The 11,581-nt window shown below is 39.6% G+C and overlaps 2 long non-coding RNA genes across 2 annotated transcripts; both read left to right on the top strand.

Annotated features, from left to right (window-relative positions):
• The first annotated feature begins 5,843 nt into the window (after positions 1–5,843).
• On the top strand, positions 5,844–6,375 carry LOC145807752 (uncharacterized). The gene is made up of 2 exons (XR_014351110.1): positions 5,844–5,984; positions 6,124–6,375. It is a non-coding gene; the product is annotated as an uncharacterized LOC145807752 (long non-coding RNA).
• A 3,046-nt stretch (positions 6,376–9,421) lies between these two features.
• Positions 9,422–9,953, top strand: LOC145807751 (uncharacterized). Its single transcript, XR_014351109.1, has 2 exons — positions 9,422–9,562; positions 9,702–9,953. It is a non-coding gene; the product is annotated as an uncharacterized LOC145807751 (long non-coding RNA).
• The last annotated feature ends 1,628 nt before the right edge of the window (positions 9,954–11,581 follow it).

Here is an 11,581-nt window from a genome sequence, read left to right as displayed (position 1 = left end):
GCATAAAGCTTACCGAGTACTCCAAGCCAAAACAGAAACTCATTAGAAATCATGCATGAATCCTAAGTATACAGAAATGCCTAATGCAACACATGCAAAATGCAACTATAGTAGGCTCGGCTATTCTAAACATGGCATATGAAATACTACAACTAACATGTATTCAATTTGGAATTGAAAGTACGATGCAGTTAGTATGATGCGCCGAGCCCGGTACATGCAATACAGATGAATGATGCAAACATGCTGTCATACTGTATGCTAATTTAAACATGCCCTAATCTAACCATCAAAAGCGGATAAATAAAAGGGAGAAAGACGTGGGGTTGGAAGACATACAACACACACACGCACACTTATTACAGTTTTGCCCTCGCGCGGAGGGTCCGAATAAATAATACAGTCCCGAATAAAAGAATATTACAGTCCAAATATTACAGTCCAAATAATATACAAATTCCTAATTAATTAACAAATCAACTAAGAAAATAAATAAAACTGGCATGCAAGCCAGGGACTGCCTTGCTTCTGATGGATGATGCATGTTCGGGTTGTCTTGCGCGGAAATCCACCGAGATGCCCCAATTAGCCTCTGTTTAGCAGTTATTCTTGGAAAGCGTGCCGAGCTCCGAAAAGTTGTTGATTCTTCATTTTGCTGCAACAGAGAGCAGGAAAGGGGCATAGCAATGTATTTGCACAAATATATGCATGCCTCGATCCTCGTGCCACCAATCACGCATATCGAGGCATGATGGCCGAGGAGTCGAAATGCACAATTCAATATAGGATGAATGCACATGAAAACACAGCTAAAACCTAACTCCATCATGGATAATCCGGAGTGTCGGTGACTGGGGAATTGAGACACGTTCCGTCACTCGGAGTACGAAATGCACCTCGTTTCCCGTGCCCGGGCTAACTCCTATTCCGAACACGATGCAATATGCATGATATGCATGAAATGCAACTAAGATACAATCCTAATATACACAATGCTATGGAATGACATGCCTCGAAATGCGTGCACGCGGGCACGCAAACCGAGGAAATACATGAATGCGATCTAAGATACAACCTAGTATGCACTATGCTGTGAAAATGAGATGCCTCGAGATGCGTGCACACGGGCACGCAAACCGAGGAAGTGACGTACGCAATGCAAATGATAGAGAAATATGATATGGGCTTACACTAAGAGGCCCATATCATGAGAGAGCCTCAGCCACACTCACATAAGAGGCCAGTGGATGAAAATGAAGTGCCTCGAAATGGCATACGCAAACCGAGGCAATGGCATACGCAATGCAATGGCATGGAAAATGTAACATGGACTTATACTAACATGAGAGAGCCTCAGCCACACTCACATAAGAGGCCGATAGACGAAAATGAAGTGCCTCGAAATGCGTGCACACGGGCACGCATACCGAGGCAATGGCATACGCAATGCAATATGGCTAAAATGGCATATGCAAACATGCTAATGGATTTTCAGCAATGAAAAGTGGGGGAAAACAGCCCCGAAATGAGGCGAAAACACACCCGATGCAGGGAATAGTCCCGAAATATGAATTTTGGCACCCGAAATGGCCTATAGCTATACCAAACATACAAAATTGGCACATGCAATGAATAGACAGAAGCAAGGCAGCCCCTAAATGTGCACTTTTCCAGTTTATAGCATGGCCAAACAGCAAGCCAAGACAGGGCAAAACTAGCATGCAAGAAATGGCCCTAAACACGAGATTAAGAAGCGACTCACATCTGCTGTCCTCAAACAGGTTAGGGCCCTTCAACAAAGTTGAAGAGGGGCCCAAAATATGATGTTTTCCAGAACTGTAAAAACCCCAAAAACAAACACAGGTATGGCTGCACTCCCATGCAAGAAAAAGGGCCAAAAGGTGGCCAAAGAGGCAAGTGGTATATGCAAAGCCCAAAATGAAAAATTCCCTTCTACAACATTGAAGAGGGACCAAAAATATGACTATTTACAGAACTGTAAAAACTCCAAAACAGTATAAAAACATGCTAGAAATGCGATGCAAAATGAGGCTCAAAAGTGGCTATAACACAAAGTATGCAAAATATTCATCAAACAGCCAAAGACCCTTAATGAAACATGAAGAATGGGCCAAAATAAGACTATTTTTAGTACTGTAAAAATACCAAAAACCGAAGCATGATAGGCTGCCAAATCATGCAAAAATGGGGATTAAAAGAGGGATATAACATGAAGTGTATAAGATATGCCTCAAACCATGAAATGCCCTTAATGAAACATGAAGAATGGGCCAAAATAAAAACTTTTCTAGCTCTGTAAAATGACCAAAAATGGAACCAAGATAGGCTGCCAAGTCATACAAGAAATGGGGACCAAAGATGGATATAACATGAAGTAGCACATGGAGGTCCCAAACAAGGATGAGCCCTTCTTCAATGTTGAAGAGGGGTTCAAAATAAGCCTACTTATAGTTTACCTCATGCTCCAAAACAGATCATACACAAGCTAAAAATATCATGCAAGAAAATGACATTTTAGAGGGATAATGAAGCAAGTGCAAGATAGAGGGCTCAAACAGGGTTGAGCCCTTAATGAGACATGAAAATGAGCTCAAAAAAATGACCTTTTCAGTTTTTTTCGGAGCTCAAATATACAAGAAAGAGAGGCTAAGAAATGATACCAAAATAAGCTTAAAAAAGGAGAAATGTTACTCACCCTTGAAGACTTGACTTTGGTTGCCTCTTGACTTGAGTTTGTGGCTCTTTAGGCCTTGGAGAATACCTTCAAACTTCTGGAATGGAGGATGGAAGGGTGGGGGGTGGTGGTGTAGAAGAAATGGTGGTGTAGGACTTGAAGGTTTTCAAGGAAATGAGAGAGATGGAGGAGGAATTTGTCTATCAAGCTTGAAGACCAAATTTTCTAACCCTCAATACCAATGCCACCTGCTGGTTATAAGGACTAAAAGAGAGGGAGTATGGAAGGAAAGGGTGGGGGAAAAAGGACCAAGGCTTTCCCCTTACAAAATATCCCTCGGATTGAGATATTTTCTGGGGGAAACAGCCATACAGCTGTAAAATGCAAATTGAGAGGATCATGGCCGGCCCATTATTGGACTTGGATGTGGCCGGCCGGCCACCCCCCCTAGCCGGCCGGCCAAGGGTCAAAAAGGCCAAGTGGCTTTAGTGGCCGGCCACCACATATTGGTGGCCTCCCAGGTCCCCTCTTCACAACCCTGTGGTTCGAATTTGGAAACTCTAAAACAGGAGAGAGAACAAGCCATTTTGAGGAGGGGTTCAAAAGGTTCAAATGGAATTAATGGCCGGCCATAAACTTTTAGGGTCCTCCCATGTGTGTACATCACAAATATGTGGTTTGGGTTTGAAGAAAATGGCCCCAAGGTGTTCAACATTGGCTCGGAAGGAGGGGTTCAAAAGGGTCAAGAAATATTAGTGGCTGGCCATGAACTTTTAGGGTCCTCCCATGTGTGTACATCACAAATATGTGGTTTGGGTTTGAAGAAAATGGCTCCAAGGTGTTCAACATTGGCCCGGAAGTGCGAAAAACGGGTGTCGGAGGGCGAAAATGGAACATAACTGGTTGCCAAGATAATTGCTGGCCTCCCACCCTCCAGTGACCTCCCTGGTGATGAAACAGAGGCACCTGCCAAAAATGAACGAAAAGCAATGCAAAACGAATGCTCGGGGGCCAAAACACGCAGTTCGGGGTCCCGAAAATGGGCTGCCAAGCACCGAAAGTGGCGTTCGGCCACGAAGTGGGTTTCTCAGGCCCCAGTGTCCCTTGAAAGGGAGAAAATAAGATGTATGCCAAAATTTAGAGTAAACGAAGATGGTTAAGCGGTCCCGAACCGAGGCACACGGCCAACGATCCCGAAAAACCGGAAACCGGACTCCGAAATGGGCAAAATGGCCTGCGGCCACAAAATGTAGGTGTACCTACTTGTAGGGAATGTGGAAAGCAACATTGGGGTATTTGTCGCTGTGGAACTGGAGTCTGTTTCAAATGTGGACAACCAAGACATATAGCTAAAGCTTGTCCACAAGTTTACTCAAGAAATGAAAGACCCATTGCTAGTGGAGTTAACTCAATAATGACACCAAAGACAACCGTAACATCTGCTCCGGAGGGGAATACATTGAGGCAAGGAAGGGTTTTTACCCTAGTTTCAGAAAAGACACAGAATACTGGAAAAGCGAATACAGGTATGATTTTATTATCTATTGTGATGTTAGCAACGTTACCTATGCGCTGGAAAGACTATGACGAAACAAATTTACCTTTGCTATTACCTTTGCTATTAGATGTTTATGGAATGATTATATTTATATCACTACCGTCGGATTAAACACTGTGGAACTTGATAGTTGATAGTTGACTTCAGTCTTATGTGTAAGATATGCTCATTACGTGTTTGACTGCTATGATACTGCCTTCATTGTTATGGAATAGACATACGAACTACCTTATCATGCTGAATAACTGAATAGAACCGTCGAGTTGCTTCCGACTGAGATTGCACCAGGATAAGTAAAGTTTGGAGGACCAAACTTCTTAAGGTGGGGAGAATGTAATGACCCCAAAACATGTGTCATATTTATCAGTAATTAATTATGCATTTATGCGAATTAATTGAAGAATATCTGTTTGAATTAGAAGAATATCTGTTGAAATGAGAACTTTGGGACTGAAATTGATGACCGTAATGGGTTCAGAAAACAAAATTGAGCGCGTCTATGAGATACCGGGAATTATTAGAACCATTTGGGAAAATAAATTGAGGACTGAATTTCGTCTGATTCGTTAAGCCCCGTTTGGCTTGAGTTTATGGCACAATTTTATAAATATGACTTAAGATAAGGATGTTGACCATGTATTGACTCAACAAAAGAGGAAAGAAAATATCTAATAGAGAGAGAGAGAGAGAGAGAGAATTCGTGGAAGAGAGAAACCAAGGAGAAGAAGATAGAGGAAAAGGGGGAAATCATGCTTAAATCTTCCTCAATTAAAGAATCAAGGTAAGGATCTTCTCTAAATTCTTGAAGTAAGGTTGATGCATCAATGATCTCATGGTAAATAAGAGGATTGAAAGGGGAAATATGTTTAATTTGAGCATGCATGGCATGAATAGATGATTTATGGTTGTATTTGTCATATTTTGAGGAAGAACCTCCATGGATTTAAGAATGAAGCTTTTATGAACATGTTTTATGATTTTTCATCTTCAATCAAGGTTGGATTTTGTATATGATGCATTTGGGTTTGTTTAGAAGCTATAATGTTTAATTCAAGTTGTGTTTCAAGTGTTTTGAGACTTGGATTTCATAAATGTTGAAGTGGTTTTGCAAAGGAGAGATCCAAGCTTTGGAAGAGTCCAGAATTTCAGATTTTCGCGTGGTCCGCTTGAGCGGAGGGATTCCCGCTCGAGCGTGAAAATCAGCCTCCCAGCAGTTTTGGGACTTTTTACAGTACGCTCGAGCGGCCAAAGTGGCGCTCGAGCGGGAAGGCCTTTTTCAGGAAAATTTTGGGGAAGTTGCAGACTTGATTTTAACATGTTAATTGCATCATTTATCATCTTATAAACATGAAATTTCATAAGGAAATGATAGAATGGCATGAATTAAGTGATTTAATGATAATGTGTACTGAAGAAATGTGTTATAATGTTGATAATTGCAGGTCAAGAGGCGAAGACCGTGCAACCGGTTTTGGAAACCCACTGTGAGTAACATTTCTGTAAAGATATGTTAGTATGATCTATGTTTAAAAGTGCTACGTTATGCTATGGTTTTGAAATGATAAATGTTTTCTGTGAACGAATGTCCAGTTTGCGAATCTAGTATGGCATCCATAGATAGTCCTAAGTGGACCAGTTTACGAGATCTCGGTATGTGTTTAATCGGTGTCCGGGACCGGTTACTCTAGTCGTTGGACGACAAATGTTATGTTCTATGGAGTATGCCATTATGTATGTTCTGATATGAGATGATTATGTTTATGAATGGTTTATTTTATGGATATATGAAATGTGGGATTCGTTCACTACCCCTTTACTTTAATGTTACTTGCTGAGCTTTAGCTCATTGTTTGTATATATGTAATTATAGGTGAGCACTCTGGGAGTCAAGCCTAGGCGGAGTCCGAGCTGAGCCGCCGTTTTGAAGCCTACCCGGTGTTTTGGTGCCTCCGAGTTGGGGCTAGGCCCAGAAGGCCGTTAGGAAGCTTGGTTTTGGTTGTACATGAGGCGTGAGCCTATGTCTTGTATATGAATTTTGATTATATGTGATGTAATGTAGTGGGTAAATTAACATTTTTGGCATGTAATGTATGTTCATATAAATGCACAGCTCTTTGGACTATTAGTGTTTTGTTTTCGCTTCCGCAAGCCCCGGTTATGTATGTTTGTACAGAAAGGCCTGTGGTAATCTAGGATTACTGGCCGGTCTCGATGCCAACCTTCTCGGGGCGGGTTTGGGTCGTGACAGAGTGGTATCAGAGCGCACGAGTTAATTTACTCACACACGTGTCCATATGAGCTGTAGGGTGTCATAGAAAAGAAATAGAGCATGGCATACATGTGTGCATGTGTGTGTGTATTTGATAGAGAAATGAAATAATCTATCTGCTATGGGTACTAGAGGCCAATGGAGAACACTAATGCAAGGAATGTAGATGAGTCAGAATCTTCTAATGCCAGAATAGATCGGTTAGAAAGAATGGTGGAAGCTTTAACTGGGTTGGTAAGACAACAGCAAGAGCAAAACCAACAACAATAGAGACAACCATTTCCACCTCCTCCACCACCACCTGTGCAAATGGAACCGATTAATAATGATGATGTTATCACCTTAACACAGAAATACAAGAAACTGAAACCACCAGAATTTGCAGGGGGAATTGAACCATTAAAAGCGGAGGCATGGGTATTAGAAACCGAAAAGATTTTTGAAGTGTTTCCGTGTACAGATGTCTATAAAGTTTTGTTAGCAACATTTACTCTGACAGAAGAAGCTCGAAGATGGTGGATGCTCGTACGAGGTGAGAATAGGGACTTAACATGGGATCGATTCAAAGAAAAATTTTACGAAAAATACTTTCCACAATGCATGCGAGATAGGAAATTATCTGAATTTGAACAGTTGAAGCAAGGCACTATGTCAGTAGCGGAATATGAGAGTAAATTTACTGAATTAGCCCGTTATGCTCCTCATATGGTTGATACAAATTACAAGAAGGCAAGGAAATTTGAGGGTGGCTTACATGTTGAGGTCCTTGACAGGGTGAATGTGTTGAAATTAGAAAAATATGTTGACGTACTTGACAGAGCCTTGATGGCTGAAACAAATATTGCTAACTTGAAAATGTGCAAGCCAACAGCAATGACCGAAGCAGAAAGTAAGAAATTCAAGAAACAGAAAGTAGAAACAGTTAGTGAATCCATGGGCTCCGTGAACGAAAATGTGACTTCAAAGTTTAGTGACAACGCAAAAAGGGAAAATGGTGGCAGTGTAGGTGTACCTACTTGTAGGGAATGTGGAAAGCAACATTGGGGTATTTGTCGCCGTGGAACTGGAGTCTGTTTCAAATGTGGACAACCAAGACATATAGCTAAAGCTTGTCCACAAGTTTACTCAAGAAATGAAAGACCCATTGCTAGTGGAGTTAACTCAATAATGACACCAAAGACAACCGTAACATCTGCTCCGGAGGGGAATACATTGAGGCAAGGAAGGGTTTTTACCCTAGTTTCAGAAAAGACACAGAATACTGGAAAAGCGAATACAGGTATGATTTTATTATCTATTGTGATGTTAGCAACGTTACCTATGCGCTGGAAAGACTATGACGAAACAAATTTACCTTTGCTATTACCTTTGCTATTAGATGTTTATGGAATGATTATATTTATATCACTACCGTCGGATTAAACACTGTGGAACTTGATAGTTGATAGTTGACTTCAGTCTTATGTGTAAGATATGCTCATTACGTGTTTGACTGCTATGATACTGCCTTCATTGTTATGGAATAGACATACGAACTACCTTATCATGCTGAATAACTGAATAGAACCGTCGAGTTGCTTCCGACTGAGATTGCACCAGGATAAGTAAAGTTTGGAGGACCAAACTTCTTAAGGTGGGGAGAATGTAATGACCCCAAAACATGTGTCATATTTATCAGTAATTAATTATGCATTTATGCGAATTAATTGAAGAATATCTGTTTGAATTAGAAGAATATCTGTTGAAATGAGAACTTTGGGACTGAAATTGATGACCGTAATGGGTTCAGAAAACAAAATTGAGCGCGTCTATGAGATACCGGGAATTATTAGAACCATTTGGGAAAATAAATTGAGGACTGAATTTCGTCTGATTCGTTAAGCCCCGTTTGGCTTGAGTTTATGGCACAATTTTATAAATATGACTTAAGATAAGGATGTTGACCATGTATTGACTCAACAAAAGAGGAAAGAAAATATCTAATAGAGAGAGAGAGAGAGAGAGAATTCGTGGAAGAGAGAAACCAAGGAGAAGAAGATAGAGGAAAAGGGGGAAATCATGCTTAAATCTTCCTCAATTAAAGAATCAAGGTAAGGATCTTCTCTAAATTCTTGAAGTAAGGTTGATGCATCAATGATCTCATGGTAAATAAGAGGATTGAAAGGGGAAATATGTTTAATTTGAGCATGCATGGCATGAATAGATGATTTATGGTTGTATTTGTCATATTTTGAGGAAGAACCTCCATGGATTTAAGAATGAAGCTTTTATGAACATGTTTTATGATTTTTCATCTTCAATCAAGGTTGGATTTTGTATATGATGCATTTGGGTTTGTTTAGAAGCTATAATGTTTAATTCAAGTTGTGTTTCAAGTGTTTTGAGACTTGGATTTCATAAATGTTGAAGTGGTTTTGCAAAGGAGAGATCCAAGCTTTGGAAGAGTCCAGAATTTCAGATTTTCGCGTGGTCCGCTTGAGCGGAGGGATTCCCGCTCGAGCGTGAAAATCAGCCTCCCAGCAGTTTTGGGACTTTTTACAGTACGCTCGAGCGGCCAAAGTGGCGCTCGAGCGGGAAGGCCTTTTTCAGGAAAATTTTGGGGAAGTTGCAGACTTGATTTTAACATGTTAATTGCATCATTTATCATCTTATAAACATGAAATTTCATAAGGAAATGATAGAATGGCATGAATTAAGTGATTTAATGATAATGTGTACTGAAGAAATGTGTTATAATGTTGATAATTGCAGGTCAAGAGGCGAAGACCGTGCAACCGGTTTTGGAAACCCACTGTGAGTAACATTTCTGTAAAGATATGTTAGTATGATCTATGTTTAAAAGTGCTACGTTATGCTATGGTTTTGAAATGATAAATGTTTTCTGTGAACGAATGTCCAGTTTGCGAATCTAGTATGGCATCCATAGATAGTCCTAAGTGGACCAGTTTACGAGATCTCGGTATGTGTTTAATCGGTGTCCGGGACCGGTTACTCTAGTCGTTGGACGACAAATGTTATGTTCTATGGAGTATGCCATTATGTATGTTCTGATATGAGATGATTATGTTTATGAATGGTTTATTTTATGGATATATGAAATGTGGGATTCGTTCACTACCCCTTTACTTTAATGTTACTTGCTGAGCTTTAGCTCATTGTTTGTATATATGTAATTATAGGTGAGCACTCTGGGAGTCAAGCCTAGGCGGAGTCCGAGCTGAGCCGCCGTTTTGAAGCCTACCCGGTGTTTTGGTGCCTCCGAGTTGGGGCTAGGCCCAGAAGGCCGTTAGGAAGCTTGGTTTTGGTTGTACATGAGGCGTGAGCCTATGTCTTGTATATGAATTTTGATTATATGTGATGTAATGTAGTGGGTAAATTAACATTTTTGGCATGTAATGTATGTTCATATAAATGCACAGCTCTTTGGACTATTAGTGTTTTGTTTTCGCTTCCGCAAGCCCCGGTTATGTATGTTTGTACAGAAAGGCCTGTGGTAATCTAGGATTACTGGCCGGTCTCGATGCCAACCTTCTCGGGGCGGGTTTGGGTCGTGACACAAGGCATCCAAAGATGAGCTTCTTCAGATAGCCCATCTACTCATGGCCCAAGCCAAGTCACAATCTGATTAGACAGTTCAGAAGAATGGGCAAATGGTGCACACTCTTCTTCAGGTTCAACTAATCAGGATCTTATGGGCCCCAGTTTCAAGATGCTCAGGACCCATATGCATAATTCAGTCATTGGATTCTATATAGCTATAATTATCAGCTTCAATTAATACTCTTTTTTTGAGAAAAGCTGCTGATATATATATTGATTCCTTCAGTCACATGCCTTCATCAAAAAGCAATGCATAATGAAAAAAGTTAAATTTACTGTTCACTATTCATCAAAAGTCAACATTACTATTCATTATTTATCATAATTCATCCAACCGACAAATTCAGAACAATCAAAGGTAGCCATCAACTTTAGTCACTCACCGAAAGTTGCAGACAGCTCCCACGCGCTTCTTTCACAGTGAGATTCCTTCACAAGACTCACAGTAACTCCATTCATCTATTTAAGAGCCTCTCCAGTCAAGAATAAGGCAGAGTTAACAAAAATTTGAGTGCTCATTCCTCAAAAAAAATAGCTATCTCTGTAATGTTATAATTTCAAATTAGTTTTCAAGAATTGTTTGCTTCATTCCTGTTTGCTTCATTCCAGTAAACAATTGTAAGTTTTATTTAAGCAAACAATTGTTAGTGTTATTTTGTAATTGTTATTTTATTATATTATGTTGTAAGTTTTAGATTACTAATTAATTAGTGCTGCTTCCTGCTTCCTGCTTCCGTTTCCGTTCCCCCTTTGATATATAATTATAATCTTATATAATAAATAATAACAACTCCCAATGTGGTTACTACTAATCACATAATTAAAAAGGATCAAATAGTTAAACGTGAGTCATTAAACAAACTCAAATTAAATTAAATCTAAATCATGGGTCTTGATTAAATTCTCACCCATTAGCCAAACATGGCCCAATTATATACCAAAATAGACCCAACAAATTTATTTCAAGTCATGGTCTAAACATTCAAAATTAAATAACAAAATTTTGGTATGAATTAAACTGAACACCCATCAGTCTGTGAAATTTCATAAAATAAATATTCATTGATAAATTCTGAAATTTTTACCCAATGTGCTAGACTTGTATGTGAACAACATATAAAAATTTCATAATTTTATAAGGTCGGGAACTATTTTAAAAAAATACAAAACCGAACTATTTTCGCACAGAATTTACATAGCAGTCAAATCTGAAAATTCGCTCAATTAAATTATATACTGACTAGTTTTATAAAAAAAAATTATGGGTCATCATAATAATTTTCACCAACAATGGTATCAGAGCATACCATCAACTGTCACGACACGCTCCCCGTACCCAAGGGTTAAGTATCGCGATGGCTAGTAACTGAGGTTACCTCCGGTCAATTCTTAAACAAATTAATAAACGCAAGCGGAAGTAATATTTAAATGAGGGTACCAATAAGGGTGTAATAATGGC

Source organism: Camellia sinensis, chromosome 14, assembly GCF_055761805.1.
Source record: "Camellia sinensis isolate YWXY chromosome 14, ASM5576180v1, whole genome shotgun sequence".
Classification (NCBI taxonomy): Eukaryota; Viridiplantae; Streptophyta; class Magnoliopsida; order Ericales; family Theaceae; genus Camellia; species Camellia sinensis.
This window is presented reverse-complemented; position numbering and strand designations above follow the sequence as displayed.